Source organism: Dioscorea cayenensis, chromosome 13 (genome assembly GCF_009730915.1).
Source record: "Dioscorea cayenensis subsp. rotundata cultivar TDr96_F1 chromosome 13, TDr96_F1_v2_PseudoChromosome.rev07_lg8_w22 25.fasta, whole genome shotgun sequence".
NCBI lineage: Eukaryota > Viridiplantae > Streptophyta > Magnoliopsida > Dioscoreales > Dioscoreaceae > Dioscorea > Dioscorea cayenensis.
In genome coordinates, this window is record NC_052483.1 from 7,586,552 (window position 1) to 7,604,283 (window position 17,732).

Consider the following 17,732-nt stretch of genomic DNA (forward strand, 5'->3'; position numbering starts at 1 on the left):
CTAGCCCAAGGAATTCCGAATGCTCCTCCTCCTTTGATGATGAAGCTTTCCCCTTGAAGTTCAAGCCCCTTGATCTTCCCAAGCCTCAAGCCAAACTCTCCCCAAAATGATGTCTTCGTTCCTCTCCTTTCTCCCAAATGGTGGCTGCCCAAAAAGCTCTCCAAAAAGTCTCCAAAAAGTCCTCCCAATCCTCCCCAAAATCACCCTATATACCACTCATCATACCCTCCAAAATGGCCTCAATCCCGGGTGGTATCCCCAGCTCAATGAGGACCTCATTGAGCCCCTCATTGACACTGTTTGGGGTAGGCAATCTCCACAAATGCTCTCAGAATAGTGTCTATACTGGCTCAATGAGCACCTCATTGAGCCAGTATGCCTTCAAACAAATTATCTTCTTCATTGGCTACAGTGATCATCCCGGGCTTAATGCAGGGCAGCATTGAGGTCGTATGCCATGATTAAATTCCTGACTCGAAAACCCACCAGGTGCTACAGTGCATATGCTACAGTACCGCGACCTATTTTCTTCTCTTTTTCGCCCAAATTATATCTCCGTGTCCTCCGTGGCGTTTTCGTGCCCTACAAAACAAATAACACACGATTAAGCATAAAACGGGCATCAATTCTTATACAAATACATATACTAAAATACGTACATTTAGACACTTATCACCCTCTTACAAAGGAAAGTAGTAACTAATCCAGTACAATGCTAATATAGAGACTCCACGATTGCATTGTAGTCTATGAAATCTCAATGTGAATTAGCAAAAAATCAATACGTAGACAACCCTTCTTTTAAAGTGATTACCCCTAATCCCATACCGAATATAAATGCGATTTCTCCTAAAATATATTCCCTATGAATGCAAAGAGTATGGAATTACTTGTTAATTTACTCGGGAGGATTGTGAGAGGAGAACTCTCAACTTCAAAATACCCCATTCTAGGCTTACTCACAATCCCCTCCAATCACGGCATGCCCATGCTTGGTGGGTCTTTCGACTCGTCGCACAAGCAACTCATACATGAAACTAAGGCTTTCACCTCGATAGCATTCAAGATATTAATAACATATGATTAAATTCAAATAATACAGATTGTAATTAGAGAACAATTAAAGCATAAAGATCCACAACGAATGTCAAATAGGTCAAACCCTAGAGTTCTTCTACACCCAAGCATCTACAAAATTAGTTCTTCATTAATGGAGAACAACAATAGAATTCATAAGGCACAATGAGAATGAATGAAAACATAAAAAACAAACCCCATTCTTAATGGCGCCATTGAGATTGCCGTCGAATCTTCCCAAGAACCTTCCAAAGATGGCGCCAAGACACTACTTGATGGCTTCAATCTCTATCCTCAAGATAGGTGGGTTGTTCCTCCCTCTTGATTCCCCTCTAAAGCTCTGGAGAATTACCCCTTCCTTTCCCCAAGCCTAGCCATCTAAAGAACAAAAGATCCACCTCAAACCTTATTCAGGAATATTTATGCCTAGGCACTTACAGGCTATTTACAGTCTTACGAACGTAGCCATAGGGAGATGGAAAAGATGGGTCAAAAGCCTTACGGGATCACTCACAGCTGTAAGTCCTATCCTCATGGTCTTTTTTTCTGGTATTTACAGTCCAACTTATGGCTGTAAGTGCTGGACAATAAACTTCTTTGCATAGCCCTAGCGAGCAGCCTTACAGGCATATGTTCTCCTCGTAAGCTCCTCTAGACAGCCTTTACGGCCTAACTTATAGGCATAAGCCTTGCTCGTAAGTCCCTCTGATTCTCCTTATACTCCTCTTTATCGGTAAAAGCATGCCCGCAAGATTCTCTGAATGAAGCTTACGGGTGTAAGCATGCCTGTAAGGTGTCGTTAAATGGGCTTATCTGGCATATTGTTCAATGATTGATGCCAAGAGAGCTCCATCTTCCTCATTTGGCTTAAGAGTACTTCGTTTGGCTCTTTCTCATCCTTAAGCACTACTTGAAGCTTGAAGATACAATGTTCAACATGTTTAGCAATGAATTCCACAATAATGCCCTAATACATGCCCAATGAATATATAAAATGATATTAAATAAGGTATACTACTTGTAGCTTGTACTACTCTCTTTATGGTCTGAAACAAGCAGATTGTGCTTGGTTTCAACATCTTAGCCCCTTCTTGCAAACAATGGGATTTCTAGTATCTAAATCAGATTCTTCTCTCTTCATATTTCAACATAGTCCGACCTTATCTTGATGTTGATCTATGTTGATGATATTATCAACACTAGTTCTTCATCAATGTTTAATAATTAATTCCTCCATCAACTTAATTTTGAATTTCTTATCAAGTTATTAATCAGTTGAAATATTCCCTTGGTGTACAAGTAACATGTACATTTTAAGGCATCTATTTGACCCAACAGAAATATACTCATGACCTGTTAGTCAAGTCTAGTTTGAAGGAAGCCAAAGGTTGTCTTACACCTATAGCCACATCTTCACCATTAACTAAGATCATGGAGACTTTTCTGTTGATGCTTACATTTATAGACATATATTATCTACATAAAGAAAGAAAATATATTTTATTCAAGAAGTTAGTGAGAGAAGAATCTATATACATATATATAATACTTATTACTGTGTCATCTAATGTATCTATATATATTGCTTGAAGTCTCTATGAAGAATATATTTGATTCATTTAATACCCAAAATAACCCCTCTAGATTTTCCCCCCTATCATTTTAGTCTTCACACTTAGAAGTCGGTATTTTTAGTCCCTCAAATTTTTGTAAAGTGGGAAAATCAAGTCTAAAATCTAATGGAAGTTAATTTTATGATTTAATTTTGTTGACGTGGCTTTTTTGAGATTTAAATACTACAAAAAAATAATAATAAATAATTAAAGAGAACTTTAGTTCTCCTTCTTTCTTTCCCATTCTCCTTCCTCAATGATTAAGGCTTGTTGCTTTTCCGAGAAATTTTTCAGTTTTGTTCTCATATATTATACTAATAGATTCTCTTCTTTTTAAGGCCTCTCACAATGGCCTTTGTATCTCTCTAATCTTTACTACTCTTTTTACTCCAGCCTTGTAGGATATTGCACACCTTTTCTCTTTAACATTTTTACCAATTTTTATTTTGGGGGTTTTTTTTTTGCTCTTTATTCCTTTGCAATAATATCTAGAAGAATCAATTTTGGGATAAAGATTTCTTTTTTTCCTTGCAATTGTGAAGCTTAGGATGAAGAAAGCTTCAATCTTTTAATTTTTGGACAATGATTTCTTCAATGTCTGTAAAGCACGCCGATCATGCCACTGATTTCTCAAAGTCTGGAGCCATACCATCACCAATAATGTGCCCAAGGATTGTGAATATCTCTTGCTAATGTGCTCCTTAGGTATACTCCGGAAGTGTACAAGTTGTATGAAGTAGTAAAGTGTACCCTAGCGGCACGGTAGTCAAATCCACAAGGACTAATGCTCCTAATACTGACTTTCCCTATTTTTCCTAGAGATATAATCGAAAGCTGATAGTAACCCTAATTTTGCAATTAAAGATTGGAAAAATAAACAAGATGGCTAATTCAATATAGGATCAATGAGATGAAATGGTACCCAGAACATCAATCCCCTTAAATCATTCTTGTAATTGATTCCCTATATTGACTCCATGGCGAGAATTCTACGACCGTGGAGTTTTGACAACGCCCTTTTGCGTGTGAACCACAAGTGCACGGGTTTGTTGAAGTAATAATACCCTGGTGAGTGACTAGTCGTATCCACAGGGAATAGTGATTAGAAATACAAAGATTGCTATTTAACTAGAATGAAGATGAATCAGTAGTGGTATGAACAAAATCAATGAAAATAGAAATAAGGAAAGGAGAAGGAGGCGCAAATAAAGGATAGGAGAGGCAATCAATAGAAATTGGGGCACACGGATATTGTTCACACTAGGATTATTATTTCAAATGCAAGACCAACCATTATGTTTCTCAACCGATGTTTGATGAGTCATGGAAATCCTAAAACACGCGGTCCCAAACCTAAGGTCAACCGTGACTAACCCTACACTATGCCCCGGCGGAGAAATCGCTCATTCTCGACGCCTCACACTGTGTAAGGTTGCTTAAAGCTTTAGGGACTCTAAGTGATAAACGCTATTCCCTAATATAGATCTAACCTTTTGGTCCAGACGAAAGACCTCTAGTCATAATTAAGCCCATGATACTAAGGATTACTTCAACGCTTCACTCTGTTGCTTGCGCAACTAAGCCCCAGTGGAGTTTGTCTCTTAGCACTTCACTCTATTGTGACCGCAAAGAATTCTTGGAACATGGAGGTAGGATAAATCACACTGAAGGGGAAAGGGGGTGTTCCGCTACCTCTCAACTTACCCTTTCAACCCTCTCCAATCTAACATTGTCTAACCCTCATGGTGTGTTACTCATCCACAAAGGTTACCAAGATGGATTCTCAGCCCTAGTGTTACTCTAACGGAAAATCACTCAACAAACATTCAAGATTGGAACTCAATTAAAACATCAATTAAAGAAAGTATAATAAAAGATCAAAGAAACAATATCATCCTAGGGTTCACAAGTCCAAGTACCAACTAGGGGTTTAGCTCTCCATAGAGCAAAATGCAATCAATAATGGAATCGAGAGTGAAGATATGAAATCCATGAATAAAACCCCCTTGATGTCCGTGTCGATGGTCTTATGGAGTGGCCGCGTCTTCTCCAAAGATTCCCTCATCAAGCCTAGGGCACACCTCACCGAATAGATGCCAACGAAAGCTCCCCCAATAACTATCTTCCGAAGAAACGTAGTGTTGAAGGCCATAGAACCACTCCAAAAATCTAGCTAAAGTCTCTCCAAACCCTAGCCGCAAGCGACTCCAAAGATGGTGGAGAGATGGCCAAAAGATGGGAAAAAAATTCTCAAAACGAGCTGAAGTCGCGGGTTTAAATAGGCTGGAATTGGGCATCCACACGGGCGTTTGGAATTTCCACACACCCGTGTGAATCTGCATTGATTTGCTACATTGATTTGTTACAGTAAGCTACTACAGTACTCCGCCAAAATACTCCAGAATCCACACTTTTCATCAAGGCCACATGAATGAGCACACATCCATGCGGTAGATCACGTTGCGTCTTCAATAAAATCACATTTAATGACAATCTTGCTAGCATTGCACAAGTTGGAACACATAAGTGTGACTGCCTTTGTGCCCCTCCAATTTATATGTTCATTCGAGCACAACGGAGGTTGGCACACACTCATATGTCTTTGAGTACAACTTGTGTCTTCACGTTTGTTCACTCCAAGATTTCATCAACAAAGTGCATTCACGATCTACTTTGGCTTCTTTCTTCTATACTTGTCTCCACAACCCTACATGCACAAAAGAACACGAATACACATGTATAAGCGATAAAATCTGATAAAAGTAATGCTCATTGTAAGAAAAGAATACTTCGTATTACTAATACACAAGCAAGCACTTATCAAGTTTCCTAATGTAGAATAATCTCTTTGGTACAGGTGACTAACCCTAATTCCATACAACAATGCTAATCGCCCTAGAATTGCATTAACACTTTGTGAAACCGGCTATTAGGTTTAACCATAATGCAGAAGGTTTGACACCATACACCCTAATTCTAGGCATGCACTCGATCCCTATCATCTATGTCCAGACCTAGCATGATTGATTTCTCAATCCTAATCATTCAAATCAAGTATGCAATTGGGCAATTAATCAAACAATCACAAGCATAAAGAATATATAGATGATTAGCAAAGCAACTAAAGAGTTAATATATAAAATAAAGAGATCAACAACAAGAAAAAAAAACTCAAGGTTCATGGTCAAAGGTACCATTAAAGGTTTAGCCTCTCATAATACAAAAGATCCTAATACAATCCAAATCAAGAAGAAAGATTGCAAACATAATGAAAAACTTCCTCAAACATCTCATTCCCGCTAGCTTGAAGTCATAATTTGCCTAAGGGGTCGCATTGACTTGGCTTGATTCCACTATCCTTGACCTCTGATTGGAACCCCAGTCGTCCTCCTCAAATTTTGCCAAAAGATCCCCTCTAAAACCTAACTTTCAGAATTTCTTCTATAGATAATGGGCTAGTGTACCATCATACTTAAGGATGTATTGGACCCGTGTTTATCCCTAGCGTCACTTGGATTTAATTCTGAACAAAAATCTTGCACCTAAAGGGTTGTACGGCCTAGAAGCATGCCCTTTCTTAATGATCATGGTTGTGCTCTAGGCAACAGAACAGCGCAAAAGGCTATGCTCTTGAAGTTCTTCTATCCGGTGTTCAGCATGCCCTAAAGATGCTCGTCCGAAGGTCATGCTTCTATCTCGAATTGTTCTTTTGCACTCATTCCTCTCAGAATTGCATTGACTTTCACTTTCTTTTGTCCCAAATCCTGTTAACATACCCATTTATCACAAAATGCCCTATATAAAACTAAAATAGAGGAAAGATCCACATGGGTATGTGTGCCAACTTCTAAGATTTTCAAAGAGATTTTCAATCATTAGAAGGAAAGAGGGGCAATCACATGGCTGTGTACCAACCCGTGTATAATTTCCAAATGAGAATTCCATGTTTTCAACGAGATAGAAGGTCATACACCTCACCACACGGTAGTATGCTATGCTGTGTGGCCCCAAATGAGCAGACACATTGCCTAGCACATGGTCGTGTGCTTTCTATACAAGCGCCACATAGGCACTCACACCCCTTATGTTGACCCCCAAGAGGAAGTTATAAAAGGGCTAATATCTATTGTTTTGGCATCTTTTCATGCAAGTTAAAGTATAGAAGGCAGTTAGGGGTTAGAGAAGGTCTTTGCATTGAAAGAGAGGTACCAACATTGATCTTGATCGATTCCATCATCATCAATGTCATCAAGGGAGTACTATGGACTAGATTTGGGGTGGCATACCTCTTGTTGGTGAAGTGGTTCTTTGGATATTATGGAGCTATTCATCGAGCCAGTCACTCACCAATTTTGAGGGGACTTTATCTATGGATTGTTATTGTTTCATTCATTGATTTATCTAATATTGTATTGCTCCATGAGGAGTTAAACCCCTTCGGGTACCTTGGCATATAAACTTTTGCTTTCCTTAATTTGAGATTTATGTTGAGTTTCAACCTTATGTTCTAATGGCATACAATCCATATTAGTGAGAGATTGATTGTGTGTTCTAATCACACTAGCGATGTGTCAAGAGACCCACTAAAGTTAGATTCACCAAGATTGGAGAGGGTTGAGAATGTGAGCTTTGAGGTAGAAGAGTGCCCCCTTTTCCCTTCTGATTTGATTATCACTACCTCCATATTCTACCAAGCATAATGCAATCGTATGGACCTAAGTGAAGAGAGAGATCACCACCGAGGTTTGTATGGGATTAATGATTAATTACCTTGAGAAACGGATTGATCTAATATAAGGAATCGGGTTAATCATTTTGGGATTCCTAGAGCTACAAACAAACTTATGTGGTTTAGATAAAGAGAGAGAGAGAGAAGTCACCGCTAAAACCTTGTTGGGGAATAGTCATCGGTAGCTTTGAGAAAGGGACCGGTGTGTTTTAGGATACCCATGACTCAACTTATCTTGATTAGGAAGAAGCTAAATACTACAAGTCATAGGAAATCCTATGGCTGGTATTCATCTTGTATTGATTGAACCCTTTTCCATTATTCCCTCATTATTTATCTTATCTTTAAATTCAATCACTTGTGTAATTCCTCACAAAATTACGTGATTACGGTAGATGACAAGGAAGTAGTAAATACTGGTATTCTCGTTCTTTATGGATTCAACTACCCGACTTTTGGGTACATTATACTACTTTTGGGATAAAGGTCTTGGCTATGTATAGGGGAGGAGGAGGAAGAAAAAGTTCTTTTTTAGTTTTTTTTTTTTAACTTTTTAATAATATTTACATAAAAACACATCAATAAAATTAAATGGTAAAGTTAACTTCCCTTACTTTTTCAACTTGATTTTTTCACTTTAAAAAGTAGAGAGGTTTAGAATACCAAATTCCAAGTGTGGGGACTAGAAGGGAAGAGAGAGAAAAGTAAAGAGGGTATTTTATAGGTATCAAACCTATTTGATTCAAGACGTTTGTCTAAAGAAAGGAATGTATGACTCGCATACAGTTTTTTTATTTCTTTGTTTCTTTCATTTTAATGACTCCACATTTTTTTACTGTTCATGATCTGTAAACTTGGATTAGGGTACTGTTTAGTGGATCTTGGTGTGGGGCTCTTGTGGGAGAAATAATATTTTTATTCCTCCAGAATTACATTGCAAGGGATCTTTCTAGGTGGTCCATAAGCCATAGTAACTGGTGCACCTCCATACTTACCCATTCCTTTAACAATTCTTTAAATAGAATGCACTTGTCGTCTATTCATCAAAGAGGGGGCAAAACATACACACATAGATAACCAAACAAATCAAATTTCATGAATAGCCATACAAAATTATCTCTTATTTTACAACATGCACTAACTTTAATATTGATGGGCACTAACTTTAATATTGACGGGTCAAATAAAAGAATGCATAAAAGAACTTGGGTTTTAACAAACAATTGATTTCTTGGTGGATATAAATCAAAGGTCAAGGCTGATAGAATTTAATTAACAGAGGGCCTTCCCTTTGCTTCCTTATTTAATTAGTATATATGAAAATATTTTAAAAAAGGAAAATTCAAACTTAAGATAAATTGATAAAATGCTAAAATATAAAAAATATTTGAGAGAGCTCCTAGATTTTTCACCATCAAACAATTTATAAAATCAATCATAAATTTTTACTTCAAGTTAAATTGATCATGTGAAAAAAAATATATACAAGTGATCTCTAAATTTATTTCATAAAATATAAATTACGCCAAGTTATGATGATCACTTTATTATGCTATGGTATAAAAATTTAATATACACAAACATGGTTTAATTCGAGAGATGACAAAATGATTTAATCTTGTTATTCTATTTATATGTATACATATATTATGTTTCTAATTTAATGAGGATTAGAAAAATCTGTCTTTAAAACCAGCTGCATGTGAAAGTGATAAAATTGGAAAATTCCATGCCAAATTAAGACCTCAATGTAGCTGAAGTATATTTATTTAGGATGTAGTGTTTAAATGATTATGTTGAATAATATATATGAAACCAATATACTTAGAAGGAGAGGAGATCTAATTGCACATTTTGCATTCATACTTTTGGATTAATCCCTTGTTATATTTAGAAAATAAAAGGATTATATGCACTGGTATAGTCTTTTATCAACAAAATGATTGTCATTGTTTGAGCTTACGTGGATTCTCTAATTTATACAGCCTAAATACAAAATCATGAATTAACTAAGTACCAAAATCAATAAAATTTATCAAAGGAATAAATAAAAATGCTTCAAGTATTGATACTAAAATATATACAATCAAACACTTATCAAACTTCCCCACACTTAAGCATTTCCTTATTCTCAAATAGACAAAAAATAAAATAGAAGGAAAACAAGTATGACATTCTTTGGTCTCAAGCCTAAAAGGTGGTAGTCTTCAAAGTGTTGAAAAGTTCAAATTACCAAGTAAAGCTTGAATTCCCAACTAAAACATAAAGGGGAATTTCACTAAACTACATGTGATTTGCATCTTTATCAATTCAGAGCTTATTGTTTGAGTTTTGACACTGTAGTACACTGTAGTCTAAACCTTTTGCAAAAGTGTGCCAAAAATCTTAACCTAGTTAATACTTGCTGACAAAGCACAAAAATAGCCCTGAATTCACTTTTGTACCCTTATTTACATTACGAAAAATATTCTACTTAAAAACCATTGTTGCTCCTTACTAAACATTGTAATCCCTAATTATACCAAACTGATGCCGAAAAGAAATAAAGCCAAACCCTAATTTCATATGATTTAAATGATTTCACACATGATTTCAAAGAGAGATTAGTATTATGAGCACCAGTCCTTAAGGGATCAACTGCTCTGTCTTATGATACACTTTACTACTTATACCAGCCATATACATGAGGGCTAGTATGCATAAGATGGAGCGTATCAGGAACCTGAACCAAAGCACAAAAGCTTTTCGAGTAGTGCTAAGGGTGTAAGGTGAGAGTGAAACATGATAATTTTAACTAGTTGGCTTAATTTTCTATATAACTATTGTTATGAGTTATTATTAGTTGATTGTCTGTTATTGTTCATGAATTTTTTTATCATTCAGTTAAGATAAAGAATTATGTGGGCCTTGATTCTTTTTTTCAGGGGATACATAGGCAACTTAATTTGACTAGTAAGTGAATTAAGTGTAGGCCAAACTTAAAGTGGGTTTATTTCTTAATCTAGCAATGTTTAAATAATAGAATTAGATGCTTTATAATTGTTTTCTAATGTTAATACTATTAACTCTAAGGTATCTATTCAATTTGACATGCAAATGTTTATTTTATGTTATACCTAATATTTTAGTAGCTATTTAGTAAATGTATATATGTGTGTATATATATTCATGATATATTCAAGGATGTCTGTAAAGCAACCTAGTGTACTACCAAGTGGCAAGAGGTGCACCTTGAGTTTTGTGTAATGATGCTATGAATATGGTATCATAAAGGATTTATATAGTAATAGCATTACATTTGGGTATTTTGAAAAAAACAAAATGTGGCCCTGGCACTACTATGCATATGATATTCTAGTACTATTGTGCATTTGTGGTTATATTCTAGCATCTAATGCATTTTTGGTTATATTCTGGCATTATAGTGCATATGTAATTCTATTTTGGCACAATTGTGTATCTATGGTTCTAGTGTTATTGTACACATGATATTCTGGCAGTATTGTGCATCTGTGTTTCTAACCCATTGCGCATCTGATATATAATTTCTATTACATGGGAAATTATGTCTGATGTTTTTTTTAAACTACTAGTTATATCTAAGAAACAAGGATTTGGATCTGAGAAAAGACTGTGTTTGTCCTAGAATGCTCTATGATGACTTGTATAATCCCTGCAGGATTCAACTAATGACGCATTAGGTACATATAGGTAAACTGCAATCGGTTAAGTGGACTAGAGAAACCCTTGTATAGTTAACTCATTGTTGTCCTATAGATATAAGTGTATTATAGCAATGTATTGTAGTATCAAGTAAGGACACATTTTATATTCAATGTGAATTCTACTATATCTTCCCTTCAATTTGCATTGTTGTTTATTCTTGTATTTGTCATTCTAAGGCCTTGCATACACAATGGGGTCCATCACCATACCTACATCATCGCCCAAGTTCGGGTCATGACATATATAATTCCATCATTTTCAACTAGAAGTAAAGGGTGGAAGAATTTTGTTTTTGCATCACCATTTTTCTACTATAAATTGTTGGACTTCTACTTCCAAAAAAATTCTTGATGATGGAGAGTATCTAAATAATCTTTACTAGCCAAATTGTATTGCTCACGTAACAAGAGTGAAAGTAGGACATTAAACAATCCATAGGCTACTTAGCCCAAGCTATTTTCTCCTTTAGCACTTGAATTGTCTGTGGGTTCCCAAGCCCATGACAATCCCATGAGATAGTACTCATAGAGCTGGGTGTTCTTGTGAGCCAGAGCCTACCTACTACTTGTGTTTGGACAACTTGCTCATCCATTATCAAACTTCGATCCAGCTAATGAGATAATTCAGTTTGGCCCTCTTCTCTGATTCCGCACAGTCTTGGGTACATTATCACAATCCCATTCATGTCTTCACTACCTTCCATATCTCCTTCCACTAAATCAACTTCCACCCTTTCCTTATTGGCCATGATTCTTTCCATACTTGAATTACTACCTCTACCAGTAATGTGAGCCCCATAATTATTAGGTTGATTTTTTGAATTTCCAAATTTGTGAGAATCAACTACGATGTTGTCCATCACTGTACCTTCACCAACTGCCAGTCAAGGCAAATTGTAAAAGCTTTTCCTGGTACTATTTTGGAGCTTAGCTTGGAGTTCAAAGCCATGCACCATGTACAAATTCCTTTTAATCATAGTTATTATCATATAGCCTTTCATGAAGCTTCTCTAACTGTCTAATAATCCTACAAAAGAAGCAAAACACCAACAAACTCTCTTACTTGAAATTAGCCCATAACCAATCAAGATCTTGTTGTTTCAACTTCATTCTTCTCTTAATAGTTTGTCATATATCATTCTTCACCCTACTCCCAAATATGTCCTCCTCATGCCATCAAACATTTTTAGCATCATACTCTATGAACTTCTTTATATAACTTCCAACAACTTTATAGACTAGTTTCTTAGATAGAAAACTAATAGATAAGTCATAGATTGAACCCAAAACTCTACGTAAAATAAGGGTATTTGAAGAGGATTCTCTTCATGCTTAACTTGATTAAAGCTTAGAAGGTAATAACTAATAAAAAAAAAATCAAGGGGTCGTTTGAATAACTCGTTACATGTCTAGTATGCCAAAATGAAAGAACTGGAAGAGATATCTATTAGGAACCAACTCCGTGATGAAGATTGTTTTTATCAATTACAATACAAAGGCAATCATGGTCCTTATGACTGAAAAATTGATTCTCTTATTTCTGAGCAGCCTGCCAACTAAACACGATTAGAGATTATCTTGTATCTATCATGGAGCTGCATCTATTTCTTTAAGAAAGAAACCATTTTTCATCTTCTTCTGTAACAGTGATTTTAACGAGATGATTTTATAGTGAATTTTCCATTGTTGAAATCTAGGAAAAGCAAAACTTATTTATGGATCAAGGGAACAAAAGTTGTGAAAGCAACAAGAGAACTTGATTAATGTGACATTTTCAAATGTAGGGATCTTAATTATACAAAAATTCACCTTAGCTTTGATGAAATTATTTTAATATAATAATCTTTTAACTAGCAATGGTTTTTTAAAATTTTAATATTAAATATACTTATTCAAAGAATTAATTTGTTTTTAAATAATTTATAAGATATTATAATCTGATTGAAATAATAGCACTTATATAACAATCTCACACTATTTAATAGTTAGTTTCCCAATCAAATGATTAAAGAAGCAAATAAATAAATAAACAATTGGCATAAATAAACTAGCAACTAATTAACACCAACTCCTCAACACTTTTTACCAAAGGTTTTTCGAATCCGGACCAGGCATCGACCTGAAAAGATTTAGGGGTCAAGGGTCAAGGGTCGAGGGGTTCAACCAGGTTGAATCGAGGTTGAACCAGGGTCAACAATTTTTATTAAAAATAATCTAAATTTTAGTTATATATAATCAAAAAAATCAAATATTGAAGAATAAAAAATAATAAAATAAAGACATGAATTTTAAAATTTTAAGCAAGTATTTTACATAAATAAATATTGAAGTACACCATATTAAAAATGTGAAATATACCAAATAACATAAAAATAAACTAGTATAAAATTAATTGAAAAACATAAAAAATATTCAACGAGGAAATAATCAACTAAGAAATCCATAAAAATTAAAACATAAAAATATTCCCTTGGTCTTTCCCTTCCTTAGTTTTATAATTTTACATTATAAGCGCCAAACATTAGTATTTTATAAAATAAAATAAGAATTAAAAAAAATTTGTGCAAACTAGGGATGATGACCGGGCGGGTCACCGGGTCACCGGTTTGATCAGCCAGGTTGCCGGTTCAATCCCAGTTTTATTAAAATCCTGTTATATATATTGGACCGGACTAGTTTTAAAATCGGGTCCGGGTCAACCCAGTCCGACCGCCCAATACGGTCCGTGTATGAAAACATTGCTTTTTACATTTAGATATAAACTTCTTCAAAACTTTGATCAGAGCAATATAATACATGTTATTGTATATATATTTGCTCTCATTATTTGATTGTATGATTCCCCCAACCACTTAGGATATTGTACCTATGACCAAGAAAAGTGCATTAAGTTAAAAACTGCCACGTGAAATATATTTTTGTTGGCTCATCAAATAGTTACCGGACATCCAACACTTGCATGTATCAGATACATCTTAATTAACTATAGAAAAAAATAAGCTACCTTACCGGTGGATTCCTCACAATTCTTTTATAATAAATCTGGAAAAAAAAAACACTCCCTTCTTTTTCATATTATAAAAAAAAGAATATATATATATATATAGAAAAATATATTTAATATATTTATAATATAAAGAAATATATATATATATATATGAAAAGCAAAACTCACTACATCAATTTTAATTTTTCGAAGCGAGATATATAGAGGGGTTTTTTTAGAAAACCGCATCAATTATCGTATAAAATTTTTTTTCTATTGACCTATGCAGTCGATTTAACAAAACCCCTCTACATACTTTTAAATTAAAAAAGACAATAATAAATCACTCACTCACCGATTTCGGGTAGTAAAACAGATGTCGCACTCCATGGCGTGCCACCCCGCACCTCCATCCTCCGCTTCATTGCCTCCTCCTCCTGGGAGGAGACCCATGATCCCCTCCATTTTGACATCGATGTCACTAAGACCTCTGGCATTGGCCCTGGCATGCCCTTCGCCATCGACCTCCACCCTTGCCTCCTTTCCTCCTGGATCCACGATCAGAGTCGCACGGTGTATTGTTGGTGGCACCGCCATCTGAGAATAGGAGCGCAGGAAGAAGCTGTACAAAGAGATGGTGAGGAGATCGAAAGAGGCCGCCGGTGATCGGGAGATCAAGGCTATGCTGTGGTTCTAGGATGAGAGCAATACCTCATCGGAGCATGTTGCACACTCGTACAAGCTTAATTTAGAGCGATTCATTGGAGATGTTAGGGATAATCTCTAGCTTCACTCTTTGCCCTTCATCTAGGTTTCCTCTGTTTCATTTTTCTTGATTTATGCTCTCATTTGATCTTGTTCTCAAAAATTAAAGGAAAAAGGCTCGATTTCCTGCTTATGGTGTTATTATATTCAATGTTTTGTGGCGATTTGTATGCCAAAATTTGAAATTATTGGTGCATATTTATGTGAAATTGTACTATGAACCACTTGATCCTATGCATCTCTGCTCCCTAGAAAATTTTGTTTGACGTATTTGTGAAGCTTGTATTGAAATTTTATTAGAAAAGAACTAATTCCTTTATAAGTAGGACATCTTTGTATGTATATAGTTATATTATCACTAAGTAGGTCAGGCACAATTGTGTAATCTTGTTAGTTATCCTATTTACTGAGTAAAATAGGATGGTTAAGTCACTACACAAAATTATAATTATAGAAGCAGATAAGAAGAGCCGGTTTTAGAAAACCGGCACTAATAAATAGGATTAAAAAGTTAATCCCACTTTAGAACCGGTTTAAAGGAACCGGCTCTATAAGTCAGTAAGTGTTTGTTATAAAAAAACATTAGCCAATGTCACTGTGGACTCTTTGCACACTTCGGGACCTCGGGTTGGTGAGAGCAAAGCACCTTGGCCATAGATCCCACGAAGCCCCTTCCTCTCCTGCTCTCTCTAAGCCCTAGCCCCCACCATGGTCGTCATCTCCTCCCAAGCCCCCCCACCACCACCACCAGATCGGTGGAGCTACTCACGGAGCCACCCTCAAATCACTGACGCCGTCCTCCTCGGACACTGTCTTGGCCGTGATTGACTCGGATTCCGGTGAGTTCTTGGCTTTTTTTTTATAGGATTGAGGTTTTGTATTGCAGACCAGTTGCTTGATTTGGATTTTTTAAGAGACTGAATGATTAGGGCTTGATTCGAATTTGACGTTGAAGAATTAGTTTTGTAGCTGAATTGGAATTTGGAAACCCTAGCTTAGGGTATTCAATAAATTGAGAAGTTTTATTGTATTTAGGTTTGATTAAGGTAGAGAAGAGCAACAGATAACTCCTATAAAATATCAGGCACACCACCAAGCTTCAAAAGAATGTCCATAAACAAACCAACTAGCAAATTTGTCACACAAGAAACCATTTAAATCTAGATACCTCCAACATCCCAAAACCATTTAGAAGTGACCAACTTTCAGACAATGAATAGGCACTCATGATTCTCAATGACCTGAGGTCAAATATAACATTCTCACGTATTTGGATAAAACATCCATATATAGAATGATAAATGGGCACATATATATGTTCTTATAGCACTAGATGACTACCAAATTGTCCAACACCTAATTTATTCGCAACAAAATAAAATTGGCAACAAAAATCTTGATTATTGGAGAAAGCACAAAATTAAACAAACACAAAAATCTTTACAAACTAAAGTCAACAATTAATGCAATATGGAAACCAACCAGTTGGATGAGCATCACAACAATTTACTTAATAAAAAAGAAATGCAACACATATTAATGCAAATCACATGCATTTAATTACAATAGCTCAAAATTTAAAAAAATAAGTATTTTTTTTCAGTTCAATAATAGAATGAACATCCAATAGAGCAAGGAAATTATCAGTTCGCAAAATTTAACATTCGTGATATTGGTTAGGATTGATTGTATTAGTGTCTACCCAAGCTCATATTGAAAGAAAAATATGCCTTTATACCACATTATTCAGTGAGTGCATTTTATGTACCTATGAAAAAAAATTATGTATTCAAATATATACACTATAGAGATTGATGTCTTGACTATAAATCAGCAAACCTTTTTATGATGAGCTTCGTAGTTTGCCAAGTTAATGTTGAAACACTTAAAAGTGTAAGCCACAACTTTTGATCTTGAAAGGGTTTCTAAAATGCATGGTTTTCTTGCTCTCATCACAGAACTTGTGTGATTTCAAAAGAAGTCAGCAGTAATTAATTTGACACTATCCTACCAAGCACTTTGTCTTTGTATGCTCTATATTGCATTTCTGTATCTGCTGTAAATTTTGAAAATCACCTGCTTTGTTAACTCTAACAAGAATTTTCATCTGTTATAGTTCTTGAAGATGAGCTTCCATGTTGTCACCTTTCTTGAAATGTTTTTGTTTCTATATTAGTACATTCTTGTCACTTTATCCAAGTCGTTCATATATCCTACATTTTTACTAAACCTAGTGTGTTCTTGTTCATGAAGCACAATGGCTCTGCATTACATGTTGTGAGTAATATGATTGAAAATCAATTGTTTGATGTATTACTCCGCCGGCAAATTCAATGGGTATTTTTGGGTAATATCTGCAACCACTGGTTGTATCATTTTCTGATTTTTTTAACTACTCTGATATCTTTCAATGCCGAAGCTCTCTATTTAGATGTTCTCTTTTGCAAATCAATAGAGACCAAATCAAGCACCCTTTCATGGTTTGCCGGTCAATCATCGCCGATTTTAGGCATTAACAAACTACATCAAGCATCTTATTTAGATTCACAAGATTCTTCCACTGGTCATCATCGAGCAAGTCTCATTATACAAACCAAACTGCCCAACTGAGTTGCTCATTCATCCAACAACCTCCTAAAGCAAAAAAACCAACTGTTATCATTCATTTGGATTTTTTTGCTTTGGATTTTTCAGACCCTGCTTAGCTTTGCACTGGTTATCTGGCTTTGCATTAGCAGCATACCCTTTTTGACTTCCCGGAATTGAGCTATCAGAGGAATGTGGTTGCTTTGGTTTCTTCTAACTTTGTTTACACTAGCAATCGGGCTTTCCACTAG